Source organism: Papaver somniferum, chromosome 10, assembly GCF_003573695.1.
Source record: "Papaver somniferum cultivar HN1 chromosome 10, ASM357369v1, whole genome shotgun sequence".
Lineage (NCBI taxonomy): Eukaryota > Viridiplantae > Streptophyta > Magnoliopsida > Ranunculales > Papaveraceae > Papaver > Papaver somniferum.
Window position 1 is genome coordinate 147,154,770 of NC_039367.1, and position 18,015 is coordinate 147,172,784.

At 35.5% G+C, this 18,015-nt stretch overlaps 1 pseudogene; it reads right to left on the bottom strand.

Annotated features, from left to right (window-relative positions):
* Nucleotides 1-7,155: 7,155 nt before the first annotated feature.
* LOC113318874 lies at nt 7,156-13,947 on the bottom strand (annotated as a pseudogene).
* Nucleotides 13,948-18,015: the final 4,068 nt, after the last annotated feature.

Genomic DNA, 18,015 nt, shown 5'->3' on the forward strand with positions numbered 1-18,015 from the left:
CAAAGATTTTTTTTTAGGCAAGGGTCATAAGACTTTGGGTCTTTATAAGCTTATAAGCTTAATGGAAAATCTGATGAAGTGAACATAGTTGTTTCTTGTGCTTTCTTTGTGTGATTGAATGTTTTGCATGGTAGACTTGGAACCGATATAAGTCATTGCTTAAACTGGAGAGCGTAGGATGCATACGCAAATTTAGTTTGGATATTGAACACAAAAGTGAAATCTGTGTAGAATCAGAATATGCTATAAAACCTTTTAGCACTAGTGTTCAGAGTAATTCTAAGCCCTTAGAATTAATTCAGTTAGGCTTAGTTGACATGATTTCAACCCAAAACCACCGTGGTAAAAGAAGGTTATAACTTCCGTAGATGATTGTACGAGGTACTATCTTGTATAATTTCTTAGGGATAAGGATGATGTCTTAGAAGCCTTAAGATGTATAAACTTGAAGGTGAAAACCGATTAGAAGCCTTGAACATAACAATTGTATCCTTAAGAAGATGATAAATACCATGTTGATTAGTCAGGATTATCTGCGGCCTTGTGGGGGGAGGAAGTCCTCTTAACTAGTATATCCTGAATAGAGTACCCTTTTAAGGATCAGATGAAACTCCATATGATTTATGGAAAGATAGTCAACCTTCTTATGCATACGTCAAAGTGTGGGGGTGTTTGACTAAGATTGTAATTCCTCTTCCTAAAAGAACTAGATAGAAACCAAAAATGTTGATTGTGTGTTCATATAGGGTATGTTGAGTATTACTTCTACATATGGATTTTTGGTTGTGTGTTCTGATTTTTCAGACGTTGGTGTGCTTTTTCTGACTTTGTTGTGAATATTATTACATAATTTAGGGATGCTGAGTTCTTTGAACATGTTTATTCTTAAACATGTACCTCATTAGAGATGTGTTGTTGATCCCCTATATTTATTTTCAATTAGTCAAAATTTACGTTCAAAGGAAGATGGAGTAGAGTTGATTCTAGGAGAAGTAAAAGGATTAGAACTGAGACTTCTTATGGACCTGACTTCATAATATGCCTATCTTAGTATGTGTTCCAGACTCGTAAATAAGTGAAATGGACTCAGTCCGTCAAAATCAGAATTGGGAGCTTGCTAGTTTACCTCCAAGGAGTAAGACCATAAGATGTAAATGAGTCTTTAAGAGGAAACGTAGGGTAGATGGAACTCTGGAAAATTATGAGGCTAGGTGGATAGCTAAAGGCTATAGACTAAAAGAAAGTGTAAATTTGCTTGATTCTTATTCACCTGTGACGAGAATTACTTCCGTTGAGATGCTAATTGTTATTGCTTCCATAAAGAACTTAGAAATACATCAGATGGATGTTAAGACAACTTTTCTAAAACCGTGAATTAGATAAAGAAATTTACATAGACCAACCTGAGGAATTTTTAGTGAAAGGTTATGAAGAAAAAGTTTGTAAGTTGAATAAATCTTTGTATGGTTTATAAAAGAAGCACGTAAACAGTGACATGGAAAATTTGATCATGTGATTATGTGTAGTGAATTTAAGTTAATGAATCTGACAAGTATATTTACAAGTAACTTGTTAAGGATGCTTGTGTGATTGTATGCTTGTATGTTGTTGATATGCTTAAACTTGATACAAACGTAGATGTGATTAATTCCACTATAAACATGCACTGAATGAGAACGTTGACTTGAAAGACATAGGGCCTTTTGATGTAGTCTTGGGGATAAGGATTAGAAGATAATCAAACTTTTATAGTCTTAGTCATTTTCATTATGTTAAATTTGTGCTTAAGAGATAGAATCGATATGATTGTAAGCCTGCTTGTACTCCGTACAATTATTCTTGTAGACTCAAGAAAAATAAGGGTAGTGGAGTATCTTAACTTGAATACTTAAGAGCTATAGGATGTCTGATGAATTTAATGAACTGTAAGAGTCCATACATTGCCTATATTGTGAGTAAGTTAAGTAGATATAATTGTAGTCCGGAGCAAGACCATGCAGATGCACTGAGTAGAGTATTATGGTACTTGAAATACTCTATTACCTTTTGTTTGATTTATGAAAGGTATCTTGCTGTCCTTGAGGGACTTTTTTATGCAAAATGGATAATTGACTCAGAGGAGTCTAAGTCTACGAGTGGATATGTTTTCACTCTAGCAGGAGGGTTTGTTTTTGGAAGATTTTTAAACAAACATATATTGCTCAATTCATTATGGAATCTTAGAGTATTGCGTTAGATAAAGCACGACAGGGGGCCGAGTGCCTAAGATGCTTTTTAGAAGACATTCCTCTCTGGCATAGGCATGTGCCAGCTATATCTATACATTGTATTAGCCAAGCTGTATTAGCTAAAGCTAAAGATAACTAATCTCAATTGGCGTTATTTCCATTGGTTGGATAAATTCCAAGGAGAATATCGTGAAACCTTTGACGAAAGGTTTATCCAAAGAGATAGTTAGAAATGCATCGAGGGGGATGGGGCTTAAGCTCATAAATTAAACTTGCCATGAATGATACTCAACCTTGCTGACTGGAGATCCCAAGATCAAGTTTTCGAATGAGACAACTAATTTGTGGTGGGTAAAGGTAAACACTATCATAGAATTTCATTCTCTGTCTCTTCCCTATGGTTTAGACGTGATAGTGTGATTGCATGTGAAGGATGACTTTTAAGAAGTCTTAATGAGTTATATAGTTTCAATTTAAGTTTGAAGTAGGGTGTAGCAGTAACACTCTTTAAGGAAACTCACCTATCTGAATGAGGAAGTGGAGTCGCTTCCTATGAGAATATGAGCTTTGATTCTCTAGAGTATTCTGAGAAACAGGATATGTCCAGGGCCAAATTGGACAAAACAGCACAAGCTTGGCAGCACCCTTGGAGATATCATATGTGGTTGTTATCGCGAATTACATCAAACGCTAGCAGTTCAAGACATAGTTCACTGTCTCTAGCAAGTGATTCCGGTAATATCTCACTAAGCAAAGGTTCAAGACCTCATGGACACCTCTGCCTAAAATGGTATTTCCTGCGCTTTTTATGTGATTTTCGTTTTGATGGTTTTGGTATTACTGTAACTTAGGACCTAAGGGTCACTAAGGGTTCACTAGTTCATGCTTTTTCACTTTGGTGAAAGAACCTTTAGTCTCACTTGTGAGGTGATGTAGTTTTGAAAGTGGTGGTAAAGTTCGTTCAACTCGGACTTGATAAGATTGGGTTCTAGACTTAAAATAAAAATAGAAAATATATATACAAAAGGTTTGTCACAATGTCGAGAGAGACTGAGACTTAGGATTTCACCACTAATCACATTCAATTGGTTCATATAATGACTCATAACAATTCTAACTCTTTTGTTGACTCTTTTCTTTACCAAAAGTAGATTTTATAAAGCATTAGATGTAAATAACAAGCATGACGCATCAAAAGTTCCTAAAACCCAGCATGCGACATCAAACAAAATCACAACTAATCAAGAAAAATCATAAATCGATTAAAACAAGTGCAAAAGTCATAAAGAATCAATTATAGTTACCAAGTGATTATGAAATAGGGTTTCCTCCATCGTCCCAGTGCTGGGGTTTAGCTCCTCATATTAATCAATTTCTCAAAATACATGTTTATAGCCCAAAAGTTGATTAAAAGAGTGAAAAGAATAAAATCAGTGAATCTGCGACGCACAGAAAGCGTACAGAGAACAACGATATGAAAGAAGTGCGTCTGTTGCTGTTGTTTTAAGACTGACGAGCGTCTGTCCTTGTCACAGTCGAAGAACGACTGTCTTTGGGAGTTTGTTCTTCGTGTTCTTCGTGCTCTTCAATGGCAGCAGCAGCAATAGTTTCTGAAATCTCTTGATTCACGCCTCCTGAGCTCTCCTATTGACCCCAAACTCCTCGTCACCTTTCTTAGGACTCTCAGCAACCTATTTATACACCACAAGACGATTAAATCTCTTCCAAACCGCTTCGAAATCTCTTCTTTCCTTCCTTGGCAGTCACGGAAATAATCTCTTCCCTAATTTGTTTCACGTGTTTTTGAGTATTCTCACTTATATCAAACTCTTCCTTAGATATATATGTATCTTTGGAAAGAGTTTTAGGTCTTTAGTCTCTCTGAATTTCCTGATACAAGCTTGACACGGACCGTGTTTCCTTATTTGCTTTGTTTCCTTTTTCCGGCAATTCCAGCCCAATTTGATCGATCCAAACACATGTATTAACCCTGTCTAGCCATGAGAAGTCCAGCCCACTCGAGCTTAGCAATTAAATCTCCATAAAACAGCTCCAATAATCGAGTCCAAAATTTGCCAGGCGCTGCACATAGTTTCCCGCCAAAATTTCTAATTTGAAACGTGAAGAAGGTGACCTCCCCCTTATCCATTCCGGGGGTGCGAATAGCAAGTGGGGTTGAAATAAAATTCTTGGGTGGAAATAACCAAAACTTGGGTGCCTTTAGTAATTTTTCTGGGTTACTTCGGGTACACTTCTTGGGCGCTTCCGGTACACTTCTGGGGCGCTTCCGGTACGTTATCAACGGAGGTCCAAATGCCATGTTTTTAGCCAATTTCGCCGCAAAACCTTATTTTTCCAAAAACACCTACAAATAAATAAAATAACCAAATAAGTATAAAATCGAGCACTAACACTATATACAATTGAGATACATTAGACACGTAAATGCGTCTATCATGAGGAACTAAAGATGAAAGCTCTCTATACTATATGTTTTTTTTTTTGCAATCCATGGTATGATCATGGGGTCAACACACTTTTTGTGTGAGTGAGAGAACGTAGAAAATGACTAGTATGATTTCAACACTTGCACGATCCGTCTGTCTGTTCAGTCCGTTCGGGTCGTGAGATTGGGATGTTGATTTACCAAGATCTATCTGTGTTTTCATGTTTTATTGAGGTTTTCATTCATGTGGGGGATTGTTGGAAACAATTTTTATTAATTATTATTTTAAGGTTTTTAACTAAGTAAAATTAATTTATTGTTTTCTTTGTGAATGAAACTTATTAGTCGCACATTGTGGAGTTTCCGCTTTTTAGTAGTTTTAAGAGATTATATAAACCTTTAGTCCCACATCGGGGAGTTCCTCTTCTTAAGTTGTATTTGTCAATTATATAAACAAATTTACTATTTTCGTAAAATCAATTATATAAACAAATTTATTACTTTTGTAAAATCTATGGGAAAGGGGTTTCTCTATATTTAGAGGACCCCAAGGGAAAAAATATTTTATATTGTTTTCTCAAGCGTTTGCGATTTTCCTTTATGGTTTTTCGGAGTTGCCAAGCTCAAGTTGAGCATCTACTACATATGCTAGTAGTAGGTGTAGTATGGTGTTTTATCCTGGAGATATCCGTCCTGTGAGGGCTATAGCATCACTGTTGAGTGTAGCCGGGCGCTAATGTCTTAAGGGAACGTGTTGAACACGTGACTCACTCTGTTTTTCAAAAGTTTTGCCTTGTTGTTGTTGCGGAGATTTGGGGAGCTCGTCCGTTTCATCAAATCGATCACTTCCATTATAAAGGAGCTAAGTATCAATAACTTTTGCTTATTTGATTTTTTCCTTGTTTTTGATTATTGCACATAACATAATTAATGCGAAATCCCAACGACTAGCAACCTACCAGTAAGTGTTCGGGTATTGTTGGCCTCAAGAGCGTTAACTCGACTGATGTTAGTATTGTTGTCTATAAATTTAATTCATCTAATGTTTTTCTTGAAATCAAAAAAGATTAAAATTTAATTTCAAATAAAACCAACTTGAGCCAAAAACTCGAGCTGAACACCATAAGAATCGTTACAGAGATAGTTCTTAAACTCCCCTTTCTCACCTACTATCTGTTGGAAAATGGGTTCAAAATAGAGGATGGAATAAACAGAAAAGAAATTGTTGTACTCCTGACTTTCAAGGCTCGAATAGATTTCTTTTAGACGATTATTTCTACCCTCCAAATATCAATTGGCGATTGCAACAGGTATGTGAAATAATGCCTTCAGGATACAATGAAAGCCCTACAACAGAGAAATTGGATTCAAGGTTTGCACCCCTTGACCCAACCAAGAACACACGAGAGATGTTTCTGATGATGCTTTAGAAAGAGAGAAAACAAGTTGAATTGATTGTGAAGAATGAGAGAACATCTTCGCTACTTATAGTGATATTCATGCATGTTGGTTATGTCGTTTCATCACCAACAGACGCTTCCAAAAGGCATTAATGGTGACTTATGGGAAGATACGAGTTTGTTCAAGTTTGAAAGGAAACTCTGCGTAGTGGCAAACAATATTTTCAAAATCTAACACTATCTATAATTGCTTTCCAATTCATAATCACTATACAAAAATCAGATTTATTGTTGTCTACAAATTTAACTCATTCAAGAATTTAGAAGGAAAAAAATCATCTCAGCTTCTTAAGGAAAACAAAAGCCAGAGGATGCACCAAACTCGGTCTCATTATCATTTTTAGTTCTCTCCTACAACTCAACTTTCAACTAAGCAGTTGCTGTATTTTATTTTTCCAATCTAACTTTAATCCGTCCAATTGAGCGATCGTTACAGGAATCTGAGAATAGTATATACTATGCATGCTTAGAAAGAGAGCTCTATAGCTTCTATTCATTTGCCTCTGTTACAACTTGGACGATAAGTACTGTATTTTTTGGCTTTTTATTTTCATACATCCCGTGAGTGCGCATGAATAAAACGGATAGAGCATATATTGTGTGAATGTCTCGTTTAATTTTGACTACTCGGCATTAATTTTCCATCGTTTTGCTTGCTGATATTAAATTGTGCACTTGATTGAACCAGCGGAAGCCAGGCTCGGGAAAGCAAAGCCCAGGGGGACAAATGCCCACTTTTGAACGGAGCGATGTTGAATTTTTAGTTCACTTGGATTTTTTTTTGAAAATAATTATTAAATATAGGGGTGCTCTTGTATTTCTTGACACTTTAGACTTTCATTTTAATATATAATTTTTTTTATAAAGAACTAAGAAAACAAGTTTACATTGCTTGGAATGCAAAGTTTTTCTACCCAAATATCCTTCCTCAGACTATCAACTCCTAGAATCTACTACTACAAGTATTTTGCTAATCTGTCTGCTAAACCATTACATTTCCTTCTAATACAAGAGAAGGAAAAACTAGCTAATCTGTCTCCTACAAAGCTTTACGCAAAATAGCTCTGCATCTCCAGTTCAAAGCAAAATGTTTCATTTTCTGCATAATAAAAATCTAGTAGAACTTAAAGCAAATTCATGTGGATACACCAAGAGAACTATGCTTTCGATACAGATATGACAACATAAGTTTAAGATATTCTATTTCTTCAATTTAATTTGACGCCAGGGTCCAAAGAAGGTAAGATAAGTGGGAGTCATATCTCCATACAGATCTTTTGAGCAACGCCAGACCCGTTCATTTTTAGACCATTGTGACCTAGGCTGTGGTTGGTATTTCTTCCTAATCTCTCTTCTCTTGTGTATTTCTAACATCTCTTCTTCCTTCGAAATCGCCATCACTGGATGTTTCTCGAATTCCTTTTGCTCCTCTTTGTTACACTGTACAATGAAACAACAAACCGAACCCAAAATCAATCTCTGGAAACGCATTAAAAATTCTGAAAATAAATAAATATGGGAAAGGCCTTGCTCAGCCAATACTATTATCTTACATGGTACAACTCAAAATTCCTAGCATAAGTTAGGTCTTGTAAGCTGGGCTGTCTCTCGAAGAAGCCCACCATACGTCGTCCTTTCAGCGATTCCCGCCTCCACACAGTATAATCCTTGACATTCTTGTCCTCGGTTTCCGGTTTTAATGAGTCTCTTTCCTTGATTTTCTCGATCTTTATTTCGTTGTGTATAATAAACACAACATTAAGAAACACGCACACAAGTCAGATATGAAAGAATAAAACTCCACAAATAAAATCAAAAATTAGGCACTAACCCTATCTGATAAACTAGGTGTAGGCACCAACGGGCAGAAGAAACGAGGAACCTCAACTTCCTTCGACACACGCATGAAAACGGTATCCCTCATACAAATTTTGCGCTTAAACGTGCACTTAGCAATCCCTTCTCTAGCAAGACCGACTTTCTTCCTTCTCGGTCTATCCACGAACACTTTTTTTACAGCCTACACAAAACCAAGCCACATGAATACTGGATCTCAAGATACAATAGTTGAACGCAAGAGCGAATACAGTACTACCAACCAAAGATGCAACACTTACAATGCTAACCTTATTAACCTTCCCCTGAGTTCCGCTATCAGTCCAAATTTTTGCATCTTTAAACCTATTAATTTCATGATCCGATTTAAACAGGTCTCTAATTAGAGCAGCCTTCCCAGAGATCTTCCAGGGAGTTCCAGACCGTTTGAACTTCTTTGTGATCTTCGCAGCATGGTCCAAATCAACTACAACAGCAGTAGCTAAAATACGAAATGCTGCCTGAGGATTCAAACGAAGCCATTCAGAGAAAGTGGACTACAACACACTTATTACATGATGAAAAACAGTAAATCATAAATTCTCTTATGCATCGGGTATAGATTAATTACATCTGCTTAAATCGAGAGGCCACATCCCCCGTTTTTCATGAATTTAATGGTCTAGGATGGGAGGTATCAACTTATTGTTTTTCCTGATTTCCAACTAGATGCTTTCAGAAAATCAGGGGCATCCAAAATATGCAATTAAACACAGTAGGGTGTTTTAGTTTATAATAGAACATATCAAACCTTATTTTCTGGCAGACTCTGTACAGCAACAATTCTAGTACTGGGGGAAGCCAGAGGGCCCCAAAACATTGCAAGACACTGCGTGTCTACGGGGGTGTAATTGAGCATTCGAAGCCGCTTACTGCGATCCTCCATGGCATATATAGGGGTCGTCTGGTACCGCCTCCAACCAATGGAAACAATGATAGGGTCCTTTGTCTTCAACAATTTCCTGTGCCAAGTATGTCGCTTAAGTGTCGCCTGGAAGAACAACCGAAAACAGTCATGAGATGTAAACATGCAGTATAACATACTTCACAGTACGCTAGTAATATGAGCAGGCATTCTAACCTGCATATATCCAACATTTACTTCTGCAGGACTGATTCCTCCAACTAGAATCGGATGACAAGGATCAATGTTTCCAACCATCTCAAAAGGAACGTCTCGGACCTCCAACCTTAGATAAGTCCCTGGTCTGAAACCCTCGCTCTCATTCTGATCTTTTCCTGATATATGCAAGATTAGAGAATTTAAAAAATAATTGTGAGAATAGCATAAAGATTACTACAAAAGATCTATAGAAATCTGTGGCAATAACATGATGTTTCTTCTCTCTGATTAATCATTCTACAAATATTGCGTGAAAAAGAAATAAGACATCACCTTGCAGAGACCTCTTCGTTTTGGGAGCATCCAGTAAAGGGCAAGGATCGACGAAGCTAGTTACACCAACTAGAGGGAAATCACCAACACCTGCAATGTGCACCTGTCGCAATAAACCTCAAGTCATTATAGTAAAACTCATGATATTACTTGGAGCCAAAATTCACTAATACGGGCAACCGACAATATATTGGCCATCCAATAGTTAAAAATCAACACAATAAAGTAGTGAATCCGTGAATGAGACAAAAAATAATAAAAAACACTAGCCCAAAACTGTCAAATTACTATGGCATATTAAAGAACAAAATAAAAAACAACATCGACCTAAAATTTTGAGTTGCATATCTCTACAGAACTGAGAGAAAAGAAGAAAGCAGATGATATTGATACTCGATGGAAGTCTTGACCCTCTACCAGTGACGATTCCCTTTTTTCATAATATCATATACTACAAGAGTAAAATGACATCAACACAAAATTTTCCAGAAACATTGTCCTGTTATGATCTAATAAGAGAATCGGGAATGAGTCAAAAATATCAACCAACAAAGGAAACGGACCCAGGCAACTTAGCATCAGATGACACGAGTCTCCTACCACTGTAAATCTCTGTAAGCTACTGAGCTCTAACAGTTAGCAAAATTTCTAAAAACAGTCCCTACTTATTCCCACTTTATCAAATATACATGAGTTTATATAATATGAAGAAAATAGACTAATTTAAAAGGGTTTCAGATAATTAGATGATTCTAATCACGCATAATTACGAGCAATATGTGATTCCGGAGTATGTTATAACAATTGGATATGCAAATGTGGATGTGGCTGATTTTAGAAGGATGTATTTACAGAAGTCGGCTATAGTTCCATAAAGTGACAGAATAAAAAGCAAGATTGGCGTCGTTTAGCATCGCTAAAAGAAGTACCTTGGTTCCTTTCTTGATATCACGACCTCGAAGATAACCATACAAAACAATGTCCCTATTGCATCTGTTATCCATGAGCACACTTTCTGGCTGAGTAACGTCTTCAAAACGGTCTACCAACACATAAGGTTGTGCAGCTCGCCAAGACGAAGGATGGAATTCCATAACCGAGATGAAGCCAGCCAGATCAAGAATTTCATGCTTTGGGTACCTGTTAGAATAGACAAGAAACCTTGATGGAATATTCTTAAATCTATTTTACTTTTAGTAAGTCCCTTAAATCTTACAACATGGTATACTCGCATGAAATATACGAAGCTAATTTGCAATATTATTAAATCATAAGAAACTTACATCCCATGTTCGAGTCCAGATAAACAGAATAGTCTTGCTCCTTCACATATTTCACTACAGAAATGATTCATGAGATATTCTTTCGTTCTTGATAGTTTCTCAACATTTTCGCACAAATCAAGAGATGTCAGCACTCCCATGATCTTCGGCATGCCATGAACTCGTAAAATGTTCACAAACTCGAACGTTTCCTGGAATCAGCAAAAACATCTTACAATTAAAATACCACAGTAACTTACTGTGACCTAGCTCTAATTGTTGTACGAATCAATAAAAATGGTAGCAATGATAACTCAAAATTGTTGCTGAAGGAAAGGCTACTAAAAATATATATTCCGGCCTTTCAAACAATTACATACCATTTCAAAACCGATATATACGTCAATGAGCAATATGACAGCGTCAGCATACTTTGCAGCATCAAGCATACCATTAATATTATTAGGGCATTCCACAAACTGTATTCGTCTTTGCTCACCTAACAAAAAACCAAAACACATAGTGAGACCACCAAACCAAACCAATCTGTCTAAGGTGGTAAGAAACATACCTGATATGATCGTAACTGGGCCATGCATGTAGAATAGATTTTCCTTGGCGTAATGGTCGACTATTGACCTAATCAATAGGGACTTCCCAACCTAGAACAGAATACAATGTCAGTTGGAAGCACCAAACTTGGCTAATTATCTGTCATCAAATTTTAATACGTAAAATTACCTTGTGAGTTCCGTGGACAACAACAACATATGGTGGTCGTTCTTCTTCCACCGTAAAATCAATAGCAGCTGTATCTTGCTGTTCATATGCAGCAACATCGATATTAAGTTATACTTGCATTCCACGAGCACAATTAAAGTGCAGCAAACTTTACGATAGTAAAATGAGAAGGCTTATTAACCTGCATGTATCCAACATTCTTTTCTGCAGGACTGAACGCTCCCACAAGAATAGGATGATAAGGATCATAATTTTCAACCATCTCGAATGGAACGTCTTGAACCTCCAACCTTAGATAAGTCCCAGGTCTGAAACCCTCTCTCTCATCATGCTCTTTTCCTAATATATACAAATATATATCCATAGAAATACGTGTTCAGAAAGATAGTGATGTTTCTTCTGTGATTCGGGTAATCATACAACAAACACTGTGGGGAAAAAATACAGCTCGTTAGATTGAGAAAATGGAGCTAGGATATCACCTTTTTGAGATCTCTTCCTTCTGGGACCAGCCAGTAAAGGGCAGGGATCGAGTATGCTTGTTACACTAGATAGAGAGAAATCACCAACACCAGCAATGTGCACCTGGCATAATATTCGTCAAGTCAGTTTTCATATTAGCATGACAATATTCAAGTAAATCTCATGGTAGAAAAAGTGAAATTTCAGGTACTGATCAACACAGAAGAAAACGGGACAAACAAACAACGTTTATTGTGTTTACAGTAAACAAAGTGACTGGTGCAATTACAGCTCTATTTCCAAAAAGTGACAGGATAAAAAGCAAGATTGGCATCAATTAGCATCTCTAAGAGAAGTACCTTAGTTCCTTTCTTAATATCACAACCTCGAAGATAACCGTACAAAACAATGTCCCTACTGCATCTGTTATCCAGCAGCACTCTTTCTGGCCTAGTAACATCTTCAAAACGGTCTACCAACACATAAGGTTGTGCAGCTCGCCTTGGCAACGGATGAAATTCCATAACAGATATGAAGCTTGCCAGATCAAGAATTTCATGCTTTGGGTACCTGTTAAAATAGATAAGAAACCTTGATGGACTATTCTTGAATCTATTTTACTTTCAGTGAGTCCCTTGAATTTTGAAAATTGGTATAAGATACACGCATGAAATATATGAAGCTAATTTGCAATATCATTAAATCATAAGAAACTTACATCCCACGTTTGAGTCCAGATAAACAGAATAGTCTTGCTCCTTCATATATTTGAGTACAGAAACGACTCATGAGGCATTCTTTGGTTTTTGTTAGTATTTCAACATTTTCGAACATATCAAGACTTGTCAGCACCCCCATAACTTTCGGCATGCCGTGAACTCGTAACATGTTAACAAACTCAAATGTTTCCTGAAATAAACAAAAGCATCTTGCAATTAGAATTATCATACCAACCTGCTTCTTTTAAAAATCGATCACAAAGAATTAAAAATACATTCCAAAGTTTCAAATGTTACCATCAAATCGATATTAGGGCTATTTGGAAGCAAACCAAACAAGTTATATATCAACTCCTAATCGTTGTTCCGGGGATTCCAATGGATCTATACATACTACGATATATCAACGACACATACTAACTTTTTATGTTGAGGTACCATTTGGGATATTTGTAACAAACAGTATATTCTATTCACATTGTCTCCGAGAAGAAACAAATGCACAAAAGATGACGAACTGCAGAGGACATCCAAATTCTTAAAAGAAAATGTATCGAAATAAAACTAGACTAGTCCCGATTGTTATCAAGTATGAACCTAAAGCGAATGGTAGCAAATTATAACTCGCAATCATTGGAATTACTTACCAGTTGAAACCCAACATATGCATCAATGAGCAATATTACCGCGTCAGCATACTTTGCAGCATCACGCATACCATTAACATTATTGGGACACTCCACAAATTGTATTCTTCTTCTCCCCCCTGACCAAAAGAAAACAAAATTTAATGAAAATAGGTTCTACCAAAATACATAATGAGACCATGACACCAATTTGTCTAGAAATAACTCAATATACCTGATGTGATGGTAACAGGGCTTCGCATGAAAATTAAGATTTTCCTCGGTATAATGCTCAATTAGTGAGCTAATCAATAGGGACTTCCCAACCTAGTAGAACAGAATACCCAATTAGAATCACTAATTATACCAATCCATTATCAATTTTAATAAGTTAAATTACCTTTGGAGGACCATGGACAACGATAACATATGGAGGTCGTTCATCTTCTTCCACTTCAGCCGTAGCTGCTTGAGATTGAGATAACTCTGGATCGTTGCAGTTGTTGTTGGCGGTGGTGGTTTTATATATTTTGAGAAAATTTAGACCACATCGAACATATTGTTGATTACCAGAAGAAGAAGAAGAAGAAAACGCCATAATCACTTCGAACCCAGTAACACAAGAATTTCCGATTATCTTCTCGAGTCAGGGTTTGTCTATGAGAGGCGGAATTGCTACTTAGGGTTTTTCTTTCGAACCCGATTTTTTTCTTTCTGAAGCAAATAAATATATTGAACCCGATCTCATGAGGTATATATATATACCTAAACGGAATAAATAGCAAATAAAGATCCGGTATAACTAGGGCTGTGAATGAAACTTACCTAAACGGAAACTGGCTCATCGGATTCCGTTATGATAAGGCTTATCGAATATCCGATATCCGATAATTTTTGACGGGATATTAAAAATCAATTCTGATTCTGTTATAATAAGGTTATCAGATATTTTTCCGATAACTTCGACGGAATATTAAAAATCAATTCTGATTCTGTTATAATAAGGTTATTAGATATTTTTCCGATAACTTCGACGGGATATTAAAAATCAATTCTAATATCTACTCATGATCCGAAAGTTTCCAATAAACTCCGATAATTTCTGATAATTTTCAATATCTACTTAGGAGAGATGAAATCAAATATCCTAAGAGTAAACATAAAGGGTATTACGTAGATAATTTTCCGATCTAGTTATATACTAAAGGTATCGGATATTAACCTAACGGAAACTGGCACATCATGTTCTGTTACGATAACATTAAAAGCTCCGATAAGCTTTCCGAATCTGATATTCGTTAACCGTTACGTTGGAAATTAATCTGTCGGAGGATATTCAGAAACGGCTATTGGGTATTGAATTCACATTGACAATTCTAGGTATCACCGCAAGGCTGCTAATGGGGGTACCGGATTCCACGGGAGTGTACCAAACCCCAAATCAAACGAGTAAGACATGGTATTACTAAATCCAATAAGGTTGTCTCTGATCATATATAATTTTAAACCCTTAAATACCCCAGACCTTGTACAAATTATTTATATAAGTTACTTTCCCAAATGATATATTTTAAGCTTAAAATCATCGAGGAAACAGTCGTTTCCATCGTCAGAATTTGTATACTAATAGTGTGTTCGGTTGGGGGAATCCAGATCTTTATAATAAGATTACAAGGTAATCTGACCAATTCCACCCAACCGAATAAAGAAATATACTCGGAATTGGATTCTGAGTGAATTCGATTCCCTTCAAATCCTCCATCGGTTAGAGACTGCAATGTAATCGGATTACAAGGAATCAATATTTATTTTATTTAAAATGACTAAATTATCCTGTTCTACCATATTAAATCCTACCAAGAATTAATAACTCAATTAGGTCTTGTTTTACTTTTTCCGTTCAGGAAACCACGATGTTGGTGAATCAATCACTTTATTTCACATCATCATAATAATGGAGATTTAAAGTTGTGATATATATGTCGATAAAATGAATAGATAATCGAGGAAAAATAGGCTTATTAAAGGAATCTAATTTTTAATAAATTTATTTTCTGAGACTTCGACTAAATTCCGTCAACCGAACACGTATATTTGTAGCCAAGAAAACATTAATTATCGTATAATTCAATTCCCACGAATCCAACTACTAGTAATTACATTATTGGTCTTCAAATTATCCCAACCGAACACGTTGTAACTATCATCTGTTTGATATATTTGTACGTTGGATGACTTTTGAAGTTCCAAAAGCAATATATGCATGTTATTATCTAACGAACATGGGTTAAAGATACTATATTATTGCTGGTTGGACGACGTTTCCAACTACCACGGCGATATATCGGTATATTTGTTTCATATGTCTCTTTTGTTTGTTTATTATTTCACAATTATCATCCAAGCTACGTTGTTTATTTTTCGGAAAATCAACATATTTCAATTAATTCAAATCAAAATCGTGATTATATGTTGGCTTACAAAAATAAAAAAAAACATCATTAGTACAAACACAAAGCTAGGCTAAGTTAGCATTTGTTAGTGGTGGTCAGGATTTGTCCGGACAAAGATAAATCAAGGGTTGTGGTTCTCCTAACCACCCCCTATAACTCGCACGTGTGGCATTAATTCCAATATTATGAATGAAAAATGAATACTCAACTCAAGATATGGATTTTCAAAAATTATAACGGGGAGGTTCGAACTCATGACCTATTGTGTCATAAGAGTGGCCTCTAACCAGTGTTCCACCTTGGTTGGAATTAATAGAAAATATAAATCAACGGTGGTGGTTTGTTCAACTTAAATATCATAATTGCTTTATTAATTAGTCTTTCACTAATTGCACATAATAAATAATATATTCATTATAAAGTGTTTTATTAATTAGTGTTTCACTTATTGCTCCTAATAAATGACTAATCATTTTTTAATTATAAATGTTTTCTTAATTAATCATAATATTTATTTCTATTAATAAGTAATTTTGATAAATAATATCAATAGACATTTTTGGCGACAATGAGTAGTAGAAGAGGTGGAGGCCGAAAGATTAGTGGTGGTTAAGGGCGGCGCCAAGCACAATTATATTTATTTTTGTTCTTTTATCATAAAATGGGATATAAAGTCCATTTTTCACAAGTATCCAACTTGCCAAGAGTTTTTTCTCCCTCTTTCCTCAAAATCCTGGCTCCGCCCCTGGTTTGTGGTGGAAGAAGTAGTGATGGTGAGTGCTGGTGAGTAGTGATGGACAATATTAATTTTATGTTATCGTTACAACATCGATAATATTGTAGTGTGGAAGACGTGGTTGGTTGTTTTTAACACTTTTGATAAAGGAAGGTACCATATATTTCATACAAGATGATATCATACAAGATAATATTTGCATGATCGTAGTTGGATCACCCAAATGGTACCCCTGTTAACTTTGGTACTATATCGTACAAATCATGATTTTTTAATGTTAAAATAAAATTGATTGCAATACAAAAAAGAATATATACACGAAAAAATAATAATGAAACTAATCAATTGACGACATTTTGTTTAATCTAAACCTCATACATGGAATTTGTGATTGAAAATTAGAATTGCATCCAACAACCTACATGGGGTGGGCGGCAGTGATAGTGGCAGTGGTGGAGTGAAAAATTGACATTGAGGAGGCCTATTTTTTTTAAAATAAGAAACATGTAAACTTTGGTGGACTAAACCAGAAATATATATGGACAAAGTACTATTTATAAAATAAACTAAAAAATTTATGTAGTTATTAGTAGAAATTTAAGGGGTCAGAGTCAGGTTAGTAAACCCTTGGCTCTGCCACTAGGTGGTGGTGGATAAAACACGATTTAATTAGAAAATTATCTTGTACTATTTTGACATTGTTTAAATTGTTAAACACAGTAATGGTCATACGTCTATTTGGACACCCAAAAACATATAAACTTTGGTGGATTAAACCATAAATATATATGGACAAAGTAATATTTATAAAATAAACTAAAAAATTTATGTAGTTATTAAAAATTTAAGGGGTTAGAGCCAGGTTAGTCAACCCTTGGCTCTGTCACTAGGTGGTGGTGGATAAAAAAAATGGATTCATATGGTTTTATAGTGGTGGCGGGTATTGGTGAACAAAAACATATTATGCTGATTTCGTAACGCCACAAAATATGTAACGTTATATTATAAAGTATAAAACGTGGTTGATCATTCTAATGTTGAAATAAACTCGATAAAAGACATGTCCATTTTAAAAAATTGGCGCAATCAATTTCCATGTTATGTAATAACTAAATGAGCGACAAGAATCAAGATCAGAACATATGAAATTATTTATTATTGATTTGTCTATTAAAGAGTGGTCAGGATTTGTCCTTGGAAAAGATAAATTTATCGCTGGGGTTTGTTTAACTTAACCATTTTTAAATATTTAATTAATTAGTGTCTCATTGATTGTTCAAAATGATTAATTAAATCTAACACAAATACATAATTTTATTAATAAAGAATTGTATTAAAATCTATATTAATTCTAATGGTGGTAGTGGAAGTAGGGTTAGTATAAACGGTGGCGGGTGTTTGTGAATGGTGGAGGCGGTAACATTACTACTGGTGGAAGAAATAGTGGCGGTGGATGGTTTTTATGGTGGTGGTGTTGGTAATAGTAGTGCATAATAATAGTTTTTGCTTTTTAGTGAGTTTTATTGACCGAGTAAAAAAATAATCTTCACAAAACATGCAATGTTGTATTGTGAAAGATGTAATTGGTTGTTTTTAGCACCATTGATAAGG